The sequence below is a fragment of the Rhamphochromis longiceps genome, linkage group LG4, assembly GCF_057381845.1.
Source record: "Rhamphochromis longiceps isolate RC_006_pf linkage group LG4, R_longiceps_female_GT1.1, whole genome shotgun sequence".
Lineage (NCBI taxonomy): Eukaryota > Metazoa > Chordata > Actinopteri > Cichliformes > Cichlidae > Rhamphochromis > Rhamphochromis longiceps.
In genome coordinates, this window is record NC_140560.1 from 7682232 (window position 1) to 7694634 (window position 12403).

The 12403-nt window shown below is 48.8% G+C and overlaps 1 pseudogene; it reads right to left on the minus strand.

Moving 5' to 3' along the window:
- Nucleotides 1-9896: 9896 nt before the first annotated feature.
- Nucleotides 9897-11204, minus strand: LOC146670964 (uncharacterized; annotated as a pseudogene).
- Between the last annotated feature and the right edge of the window lie 1199 nt (nucleotides 11205-12403).

Genomic DNA, 12403 nt, shown 5'->3' on the forward strand with positions numbered 1-12403 from the left:
TTCATCACATGCATCAGAACAATGAAGAGGATTTGTGGATATACGTTTTGGAGTCACGGAGCTTTCAGATGGTCGGACGCAGTTCTCAAATGAGTTTTTGGAAATGGCACCGCCACACTGGCACGGAGGAACGCAGTGCAACATACACATCAGAAGCTGTAGGACAAGCGGATTCACATTGTGTATTATTGAATGTTTTGAACACAGTTTGTAAGTGGCATCGGTGGTCCATTGGGGACATTGGTTTGATTTGCGTTGTGGGCGTGCATGTGCTTGATTTGGCAAGCTGGAAGACGCTGCTCTGATTTTGACAGCATGTGACGCTGTGGATACTGCGCATTGGTTTGCATGGAAGAAAAGCATTGGCTGTGATCTGTCTCTCAAACTGTGTATAATGTTTTGTTTGATGCATGTGAAAAAGTGACAATGAGTGAAATAAAAGAAGCCAAACATGAACTTGAAGAAAAAAGATCTGCAAAAGTGATGGCTAAAACACTTGTTTATAAAATGGAAACTTTGCAGAAAGAGCAAAAAGCTCACATTAACAAGATTAAAGGGTAAACATGTGATATTAAAGAATTGATGAAAAATTATGACAATGCTATGCAGCTCAGCTTGGAAAAACTGATGATTTGTATCAAAATGCTAAAGCAGTTCATGATGCATTCATTTTATTGATTCCTAAAGAATAACAAGACACTCATGTTGATTGGTTTGGACGCATAACAAAATGTAATGATAATTTTGTTGAAGATGTGAAACAGTGGCTTCTGGAAGCTGGAAGACCTTTTATGGAAAAAGGCTGAGAATGTGCCTACTGCTGTTACTTTAGACACGCCTGTTTCTGCTATGACTGCTTGATCAAAGGATATGGTTTCTTCCACAAACAATCAACATAACATCTTAAAATCTCCAAAGCAGTTTAAATCAAATTCTGACATACAAGATGAAATACAGCCAGGTGAAAGTGTTTCAAACGTAGGAAGCAAGAAGAGTTAAGGAAGTTCTTCATGCTCAAACTCCATATTCTCAAGTACAACATCAGCACGGATAATGGCTGAAGCTGAAGCAGCTGCACTGATTGTAAGACAAAAACTGCTTAAGGATAAACATGCCTTGGAGGAGCATGAGGCACAGTTAAGGAGACAGTGGGAGCAACTGGAGCTGGAAACAAATATAGCTGCCACAGTTGTAAAAATAAAAGTACTGGGAGGCTCAGCATTAAAAGTAAAATATCCAAAATATCTGATGGTATGGAGACATATTTTGAAAAGGGTTAAAAAGTAACTTAAGTGTTGAATACTAGTCCTGGTGATCCTGTACATGAAAGGCAACGTGCATATCTTTAAGGAGCATAATGTTGCAGATTCACAATCTCTCTTAACCGCAGGCAGGGTTCCAACTCAACCACAGACTCCTTCTTAAGATCCCTTGACATATCAATCAAACATTATAAATTCAGATGAAAATAAATATGTGCCTTCTCGAGTTTCTAGTCATGAAGAAGACTGTAACATCTTATCTGTCATTAGTAAGCAAAATGAACTCACTGCTTTATTAATCCAACAACATGGTCTTTCTTCATTACCTGGGGTAATGGGGTGGCTGTAGCTCAGGTGGCAGAGCAGGTCAGCCACTAATCAGAAGGTCGGTGGTTCGATCCCAGGCTGCCTCCTGGCTGCATGCCAAATATCCTTGGGCAAGATACTAACCCCGTGTTTGCCTACTGGTGGTGGTCAGAGGGCCCGGTGGCGCCTGTGTCCGGCAGCCTCGCCTCTCGCCTTCTCTGACTCAACCCCAAGCGATATCTAACTCATTTTAAAATAGTATACTTTTTCATTTTGGTCACTAAAATGCCACCACTAAAGGAGGAAACTCGATCCGGCCTCATCAGTGGCCTGCTTCTCCTGAGAAGCCCTTGACCAGTCCTAAGTCGGGGACTGCGGCCCAAGCTGCCACCATTAGCAATGTCGGCGCTCTCAAAGCGGAGCTGCTTTCGGCTCTCTGCAAGGACTTTGCTGCTACACTTAAAATGGGGTTTCAAGCTATCCTTGGTGAAAGCCTTTCCTCCATTAAGTGCGTCCACGATTGCTATTTCACGGTTGCTTAAGGAGGCCTTTGACCTCGCTGAGGAGCCGCTGCTAGATCGTGCTCACCGTACTCTGGCCCCCAAGCCTAAAACAGGTGAGCGGCCCTGTCCCATTGTAGCTAGGCTACACTACTACACTGATTGTGTTAAAATCCGGTTGAGGGCAAGGGAACTTCAGCAGATTGAGGTGTTTTGTTTTTGTTTCTTTGTTTTTGTTTTGTTTCCCTTTGGGAGGGGGGTGTCTACTTACTTCTGCTATAAATGACTGATCACATGTCCCGAGATATCCAAACCTCATCAAGTTCTTCCTCCGTTAGATTTTTAAGTTGGAACATCAAAGGCCTTAACAACCCGGTGAAGCATTCCAAAATAGTTTCACACTTGAAGAATCTAAATCCAGATATATAATTTTTACAAGAAACATATCTGCAGGATACACATCATTGCAAGCTTAGCTCAGGTATTCATGGTTTGGGAGACCTTTCATTCAACCTTTAACTCTAAAGTCAGGGGAGTAGCTATTTTAATTAGTAAGAAGGTTCATTTTACAGTTTCCAAAACAATTAAGGACAAAAATGGTAGATTTCGTATAATTGCTCGTAGACTATTTCATACTCCTGTTTTGTTGGTCAATATTTATACACCAAATTTTGATAACCCTGATTTTACAAACAATCTATTTAGCACTCTTCCTTTTCTTGAAACCCATTTTTTAATTCTCGCTGGGGACTTAAACTGTGTAATGAACCTGACACTAGACCGCTCCTCACCTCGTGTCTTTACTCAGTCCTCTATGTCCAAATCAATCTCTGATTTCATGTCTCAGAATGGGTTTGTAGATTCTTGGAGGACGCATAATCCACAAACAAAAAAGTGTGTGGACTTTTTCTCTCAGGTACACCAATCTTATTCCCGGATAGATTATTTTTTTGTTGATGGTTCTCTGATGCATGAAGTCACATCTTCTGAATACCACCCAATCGTTATATCAGACAATGCTCCGCTAAGTCTGGATATAAACTTCATTGGTAGGCCTCGCTCCTGCCCTTCTTGGAGGTTCAATACTCTCCTACTATCTGATGATTCATTTAACCAGTTAATTCTATCAGCAATCGGTGACTTTCTTGTATTTAATAAAAGTGATTCAGTCTCCTTCTCATTATTATGGGAAACACCAGGCTGGCAATCTGGTTTCTGACCCTGTATGTATTAGTGGGATTTTTAAGAGATTTTACTGCAATCGCTACAGCTCTGAATCACAGTCAGTTTCAGATGAGATGCTTGCCTTCCTCCGGAATTCAGACCTTTCCACAGTAACTAAATCAGTGTCTGATAAGCTTGATACTCCTATTAAAATAGAGGAAATTTTTTGCCTCAATCAAATGTATGCAGAGCAGTAAGGCCCCAGGCTTCTTTCAAAAATTTTAAGACAAGTTAGCCCCTCCCCTTCTTGATTTATATAATGAATCACCGAGAAATGGCCGGCTGCCCCTCACTTTAACGCAGGCATTTATTTCAGTTTTACTGAAGAAAGGCAAAATCCTACGGCCTGTGAGTCCTACAGGCCCCTGTCTCTCCTAAATGTAGATTTTAAGATTTTGGCAAAACTACTTGCAATTCGGCTCGAGGCCGTTCTTCCACAGATTATTTCACAGGAACAGAATGGATTAATCAAAGGCCGTCAGTTGTTCTTTAACACTCGTACAGTGCTTAGCACAATTTTTTATGCTCATTGTCCCATGTCTCCTGAGGAGTTGATTTCTCTAGATGTAGAGAAGGTGCTGCTAAAACTTGGGCTCTGCATAGTAAAGTCTTCACTGACTCAAAAGCAGTTTGGCACACTGGAGTCCATATGAAGGGTTTGGTCGGACTGACCAGGTTAGTCAAGGGAGCGACTACGGAGGCAAAATTTTTACAGAAACCTCGGTTCACGAGGGGATGAGGAGAACACAGAACACAAAGGACGGGAACACGGTACCAGAACAAACACCACAATAACAGCATGGACAAAGGGGGGATCCAAATACCAAACCAAACAATCCAATGAACATAAGGAATGAAATACAAAACCACAGGAAAACTAAGAACACTGGGTCAAAATGACCCAGGACCATGACAAGAACAGAACATACCAAGGTCATAACTTAGGCTCACTGAGAGAGAGAAAGAATGTGGATGTTTAGGTTTTATGACTAGGTGGAGGGGGGCTGAAGCTATAAGAATGTGAGGAACGCTCAGACGCTTCGAGATCAGGCAGACACCCTCCTGCACTCATCTCCCCTCCGGATGGTTTATGCTCATAAAGTGTTGAATTGTATGGAATAAAAGATTGAGCATTTATACACCGAGTATTGTCCTTCCTTCAGCCCAAAGATCAAAAGAATTGGGAGGAATTAACACTGGCAGCAAACAAAAACAGAAAGCAAACCGTGAAAACACAAACTGGAACACACAGGCAGGATCTGAGGGTACAACATGACAGAGAGCACAGGAAAACACAGAGCTTATATACACAGGGCGGTAATCAGGGAATGGGCAACAGGAGGGAGACACAGCTGGGAGAAATTAGACTAACGAGACAGGGGGAACGAAGCTGAACACACTGAGATAAGACACAATCCTTCAAAATAAAACAGGAAACAATACACAAATCACAAAGACACAGACTTGACACTGAGAGGCAGACAGAAAGAATATAACAGCTCATTCACAACAGTGAATGAGCTGGTCCCTGCCTCAGGACATCTGACACCTGTTTGCTTCTGGACTGATAACTGTGAGATGTCAGGTGAAGCCGTCCAGCCTCATGTCACGTCAGCTGGAGGGCCCGAGGGGCCCGTCCAGCCTCCCGTCTCCGCTGGAGGGTCCGAGGGGCCCATTCAGCCTCCCGTCTCCGCTGGAGGGTCCGAGGGGCCCGTTCAGCCTCCCGTCTCCGCTGGAGGGTCCGAGGGGCCCGTTCAGCCGCCTGTCTCCGCTGGAGGGCCCGAGGGACCTGTTCAGCAACCTTCTTCGTCAACTGGGGGGCCCGAGGAGCCCGTCCAGCCACCTTCTTCGTCAACTGGGTGCCCGAGGAGCCCGTCCAGCCACCAGCTGCTCCATCAGCTGCAGCCTCGGAGTCTCCGTCCCCGGCTTCTACGCCGCCGCCAGCTGCAGCCTTCATGTCTCCACCCACACCTCCGCCTGGTCCGGCCCCCGCATCGCCTCTGCCTGGTCCGGCTCCATCACCTGTGGCTGCCACGCCACCGCCTGGTCCAGTTCCGTCGCCTGTGGCTGCCACGCCACCGTCTGGTCCCACCTCATCTGGTTCATCTGGTCCGCCTGGTCCCGCCTCGTCTGGTCCCGCCTCGTCTGGTCCCTCCTCGTCTGGTCCTGTGCCCACCGGGCCTCGGCCAGTACGCCTGACACTGGAGAGCCGCCGCTGCCTCCCGCGCGGCCGGCCCCCTGAACTGCTCCGTCGTCTCCCTCGCTGCCGCCGCTGCCTTCCGCGCGGTCGGCCCCCTGAACTGCTCCGTCGTCTCCCTCGCCGCCGCCGTTGCCTTCCGCGCGGTCGGCCCCCTGAACTGCTCCGTCGTCTCCCTCGCCGCCGCCGTTGCCTTCCGCGCCGCTGGCCTCCTGACCGGCTCTGTCATCTGTGTCACCCGACCGCGTAGCCCTTGAACTCTTGTGCTCGCGGGCTCCGGGTCGGCCTCCTGAACTGCACCACTGCTGCCTTCTGCGCAGCCGGCCTCCAGATCCGTTCGGTCGCCGTGGCCACCTTTTCCGTGGCCGGCCTCCGGAACGGTTGGACTGAACTTCTGTGCCTTCGCCTCTCGGGTTGGCCTTCGGGCCTCTTTGGACATTTGCCTCCCTGTTCTGGACTTTTTTGTGTATTTGTGGACTCGGTTTTGTTCTCCTGCTCCTTGTTTTTTGTTCGTTTCGTTCCCTCCGTCCTGGTCCCCCGCCTCCCGCCCTGGGTGGGGTGTTTTCTGTTTTTCTTGTGTTTTGGTTCCTGGGCTTGGGCTGTCAGGAGCCAGCCCTTGTGGGTGGGGGGGTGGGGGGGTACTGTCATGGTCCTGGGCCATGTTGGCCCAGTATTCTTAGTTTCTTGTATTTTTGTATTTCGTTCCTTATTTAGGCCATTTTTCCTGAGTTGTCCTGTTGTGTTGTTCCCTAAGTGTTTTCCCTTCGTGACTCTTACCCCCTGTGTGCCCCTCTGTGTATTTATGAGCCCTCGTCTCTCTTTGTGTTTATTCCATGTTTCCCCTGCCCGTTATGGCTATGTTCTTCCTGTGCTCTCTCTCTCCCCTCCTGTCTGAACCCCCGTGTACTTCCTATTTTACTTTGTGATTCCCGCACCTGTATACGTCATGTTATGTTCACCCCGCCCTGTCTCATTATGATTATCAGTGTCACCTGTGTTCCCCATGTGCTCCCACTTCCCTCGTTAACCCTCTGTGTATTTATGTCTGCGTCTCCCTCAGTTCTGTGTCGCGTTCTCCCTCATGGTGTGTGTGTTTCTCCCTGTGTTTCTTGGCGAGCTTTGTATTTAGTTTTCCCAGTTTAGTTTTGTATTTCCTGCTATCTGCCTCTCCAGCATTAAAGCTGTGATTTTGAGTTCATCCCCTGAGTCTGTGAGTTTTGCATTTTGGGTCCTCATCCTGCCTGCCACACAGCGATCCATGACAGTCCCGTTTGGTTCTTTTGCCATCAGAACTAATGTCTAAAGGCAAGGAAAGATACCCAACGGATTTACTTTACCAAATGGACCATCCCGGCCTTGCCGTATTGGTCTATTTGATTCACCTTCTCTTTTATTGTTTATTTTATTTTATTTTCACTTGCTACACACGGGACAGACATGACTGGGGGAAAGAAAAGGGAGAAAGAAAGAGAGGTAGGGAAAGAAAAACAGTGGGGAAGAGGAACGGTGATAAAGGGCAAAAAAACAAAAACCAACAAAACAAACAGACAAAAAATACATATATCAATCACCTGGATCACCTGTTGAGAAAGAAAACAGAAAACAACAAAAAAAGAGAGCAATATAAAAAAACAACATCATTGCAATAATCTATGCGAATATAACAGTAAATACTAAATATTGAATATTATTGTGCAGCTCGTAGAATCGACAGCGCACAGTGTGCTCTGAGGTAGAAGCCAAAATGGTGTAGTTTGTGTCTGTGAGCACCCGTGTGTACACCTGTGAGCACAAGCACGCTTGTATTTAAAAGGTTCCTTCATGTAATGATCTGCTAGAGGGTGAGGGAAGCCACAGCCCCGTCCTCCAGGGCATAAAGCAGGTATGGAGGAGATCCAGGCTCCAGACATCCAGAGGCCCTCAGAGCACAAGAGACCAAGGAAGACCAACAGAGGGGCAACCGTGCCACTCTCTCAGAAAGAGCTGAGCTCTGTGCCAGAGTGACCGAGCCCCAGGCCGGGAGCACCCCACCCCCGAAGGGGCCTGAACAATGGCCCTCAGAGCACAAGAAACCAAGGAAGACCAACAGAGGGGCAACCGTGCCACTCTCTCAGAAAGAGCTGAGCTCTGTGCCAGAGTGACCGAGCCCCAGGCCGAGAGCACCCCACCCCCGAAGGGGCCCGAGCGACCCCCAGGCTCCAGGCCCCAACAAGCAGCCACCAAGGAGTGAGCCGGTGCATACCTGGACGCCCATCCCCGGACACAAAGAACCACCAATGCACCGATGTCTGAGGGCGTCTGCCATTGGCAGGGGGGGTGGTGGGGGGAGAAAGGCCTCCAGACCTTGGAGGGCCTGAGATGTCCCTAGAGAGGTGACGTCTGATACCCAACCTGACATATAGACACAGACAAACAGGCACACACAGATACAAACATCCATTCCCACCCTCATGCTCTCATATGCAATTGTTCAATACTCACCCAACTTGGATACAGAAATAAATAGACACTGTACACACAATCACACTCCCCAAGCGTACTCTATACCCCAGCTCTAGGTACCCTTGCCCTTGGAGGGGGAAACTGCACCCAGACCCAGGTAGTGTTACCCTCTTCCTTGGGGTGGAGAGAAGCAGACCACCCCAACTCCGCAGCAGCAGGGAGGCCCCACATTTCACACCTCAATTGGGTGGCCAACTCCAACTGTGGGGGTAAAATTGAGGCACAGGCAGTCAGAAGGGGACAGAGGGGGAGTGCCTCCCCCGCACCCGGTGACACACCTTTACCCCAAGGGTGATTGTGGTGAAGTGGGATGAGGGAGGCAGCTTGAGATGGGGAGGGAAGGAAGGGAGGGGCCCCTCCCTGGGGCCAGCTCCACGCTGACCCCAGGAGGCACCCCCATACTCTGCAAACCACCAGAGCAAGCTGGTCCAGGCCCATCCGGATCGGATGTTACATGTATTGGTTACAGGTCACTTGTTTTTTTAAGTTTACTCGGGGATCGGGCTGGATATCGGGCATCCTGCACCACCCATGTGATCTGGAGCGTAGCGGAGACATTTCTGCACTGCCTGGGTGAAGGCAAACTCAGAAACAGCATTTACCCCCACCTGCTGAGTCAGGCCATCTAGGCCACAAACAAACACAAAAAGAAGAAAAAATGGCCAAATTAGAGCTTAAATATGAATAACCTTTTGTCAATTGTCTTCAGCAGGGAGAAAGCATCTACGCTATTAGGCTGATTAATATAAAAGTCACAAGGCAGAAATCAGCAAACTGCTGCCTCACTTTGATTAATTCACTAGTGGGGACCACATCCTTGGTAACAATGGGCAATGAGGGATGAGGAAGTGTGAATAGTGCTGCGGTTTGGAGAAGGCCTTTAAGGGGACTGGCGACGGCTCTCGGGCCGGGCAGATCCTCCAAGAAGGCATCCCCTACAGGAGCAAAGACTGGGCATTACGGAGGTCTTGGAGATTGTTGTGAATGTATAGCAGGTAGGCTTGTGATGACCATCGACCCAGGAGCTTGATTAAGTGGTTGGGGATTCCTTTGCGGGAGCCAGAAGTCGCTGCGCCGATGCGGAAGGAATGGCCAGAGAAGAGATTTGGAGGAATCCCGGAGGACAAGAGCACTTGACGAAAGTGTGAGAGGAACCATGTCCTGGTTGGGGCGTGGCCAGATTCGGTGATGAACAGAGGATCTGAAGGTAAGGCGTGCTGAGATTTTCTGAGGTCGAGGTAGTGGGTTAGTGATTCGAAGGGACTTAAAGGTGAGTTTATTTTGAAGTAGTATATAGGCGTGGGGCTGCCCGATTGATTGGTTTTGCTTCGTTTGAGGGAGAAAATGAGGCAGTCTTCGAGACTGGGTGGATGTCACTCAAGCACGGGTGAAGAGTCGGATGGAACTTTGAAGATGAGGAGGTGAACTCGGAACAGCGTAAGAAGCCGAAGAAGGCGAGCAGGAACATGGTTTCGAGTGTGCGTGCCAGGAAGTAGTCGCTATACTTCAGCCGGAGGGTAGAGATGTAGCGAAGTAGAAGATCTGAAGTTAGGGGTAAGTGGTGTAGGGTCGTGGCAGGTGACTGACGCTGGAGACCTTTGATAAGTAGTGATATCTGGGATGACGTAATGGTTGGGCATGGTGAACCTGTGAGCAGTTTGGCAAAGAAATTGATGCCGCTGAGGTATGTCTTTATGGTGGGAATTTTGATGCTCAGGAACCGGAATGCATGAGATATGAAGCTGGAAACTGTTGCAATGTCGAATGACGGGGAGGGCAGGTTGAAGTTATGATGGAATGAACGGAACGTGTTCCAAGCGGTCCAATAGGAGGACAATGTACTTGCTGCAAGGCTATTTATAATCGCTTCTTGGGAGATGTTGATGAGTTCTGCAATGCTGGGATTTAGATCTCAAACATCGTGGCGGAAAATGGAGGAACTGGGGTCGGAGCTGCCTCTGCGTGGGTCGCCAAGGCTCTGAATGTCTGGAGGGAGAGACGAGACAGGGAGTCAGCAAAGGAATTGAAGTGGCCTGCAATGTGTTCTGCTCTGATTAGGAACTGATGGGTGACTGATAACCACGTGAGCTGCCGCATGAAGGAAGGAGAATTGCTTCGGCCTTTGTTGATAATGTCGACTACGGTAAAGTTGTCGGACCGAAGGAGGATGGATTTTTTTGACTATTTGTGGCCCCACAGTAAGGCTGCGATGACTACCGGGTAGATTTCGTAAACGGCTGATGAAGGCAGGAACAGATCGTGGATATATTCACGGAACTTGGGAGGCCAAGCTGAAGAGAACCACCTTCGACCGTAATAGCCCCCAAAGCCAGCAGAAGGGGCGCCATCTGTGAAGAGCTGAACGTCATCGGGGTGGGACAGCTGATCATCATAGAAGAAGGTGATGCCATTCCAGTTAGGGAGCAGAAGTTGCCAGAGACGCAGTTCAGCCCTGGAAGAGCTATCCAGTGTGATGGAGTCAAGGAGTGATGGTTTAGATGTAGCGAGTGAAAGCAAGTGAGAGATAAAGGAGCGACCTTGAGGGATTATGCGTAGAGCAAAGTTTAAGTCTCCCAAAAGGGAGAGCAGCTGTCGTTTGGAGCAAGTGGGAGCGAGGAGAAAGTTTTGGAGGAGAAGGGTGATGCGATTGAGCTTTTTGATGGGCAAGGAGGCCTGGAAACGTTCAGTGTTGAGGTTTATCCCGAAGAACTCCAGGGATGTTGAAGGTCCCTCTGTTTTCTCTTCTGACAAAGGAACACCGAGTTCGGAGAAGACAGACCTGAGAGTGGATAACCCATGAGCTGGTGGTGACATGGGAGGGGAGATGACTAGGAAGTCATCGAGGAGGTGAACGAAAGAGGCAGCTTATGGTTGTTAGAGAGGATCCAACATGGAGCTTCGGAGAGTGAATCGATGAGCTTGGGGCTGCTATTGCAACCGAAGGTCTGCAATAGGCATCCCTCCACTTGACTCCAAACAGGTGCCAGAAGTTGGGGTGAATCGGCAAGACCTTAAAGGCACTTGTGATCTCGGCTTTAGAAAGCCATGCACCTCTGCCGGTGAGTTTAATAAGAGAAATGACATGGTTCACTGTTGAGTATTTGAGATAGTCGTCGCTGGGAATGAGGCTATTTATACTTGGAATCTGACTGCCGTGGGGAGTAGAAAGATCGATGATGATGCGGTTTTTTCCAGAATATTTCCTGGTGGTGATGCCCAGAGGGTTGATGCAAAAGAGGGGGAAGGGAGGTTCGGGGAAGGGAGGTTCAGGGAAGGGTCCGATCATGAAACCCTCCCTGACTTCCTTGGTGAGCAGGCTGTCGATGGTTTCTGGGTCTTTAATAATAATAATAACAACAACGGATTGCATTTATATAGTGCTTTTCGGGGCCCTCAGAGCGCTGTACAATTCCCCTATTCATTCACTCTCACATTCACACACTGGTGGAGGCAAGCTACAGTTGTAGCCACAGCTGCCCACAGAAGCTGCCATAGCGCGCCATCGGCACCTCTGGCCATCACCAGTAAGCGGTAGGTGAAGTGTCTTGCCCAAGGACACAACGACCGAGACTGTCCGAGCCGGGGCTCGAACCAGCAACCTTTCAGTTACAAGACGAACTGCCAACTCTTTGAGCCACGATCGCCTCTTTGAGTGCTGACTGCAGGTTTTTGCAAGTGCAAGAAACCGATGGCTGGGAGACGATCCCTGGGTGGAAGCCTTCCGAGAAACCTTTTACTAAGAAGTTGACGAAGTCTGGGTTAGGGTGATTTTTTAAGGCGTCTTTTACTGCCGAAATGTGGATGGGTGTGGAGGCTAACAGAGCTAGTCATGCAGGAGAGAACAGAAGGACGGTGTGGCTGTGGATTGTTTTGGGCTGGGATTATGCAGGCAGAAGCGAGATGTGATGGGGTGCCGCACAACTTGCAGGAGAGAGAAGAATAGGGGCAGGGATAGCTCAGTAGGTAAAGTGGTCGCCCCATGATCGGAAGGTCGGCGGTTCGAATCCACTTAACGGCTACCCTGAGGTACCCCTGAGCAAGGTACCGTCCCTACACACTGCTCCCCGGGCGCCTGCTTAGTGGGCTGCCCACTGCTTCACTGAGTGAATGGGTCAAATGCAGAGAAAAACAAGTAATTTCCCCATGGGGATCAATAAAGTATCCATCATTATTATTATTATTAATAGGCGGCGAAGATGCGGCAGGAGATTTCCTAATGGAGACTGCCCCAGAAGGTGTCTTGGTTAAACTGCTGAAGGTGAGCAGCTGCCTGAGAAGCAAACTGGATGTGGTACTGATAAAATCCGGTGCCGCCAAATCGTAACGCAAGGCCGAGAATAATGGTCAGATAGGAGTCAAACTCTTGTCTTCGGGAGGGAAAAGCAGTGCAGAGGACGCCTCTGTATAACGAG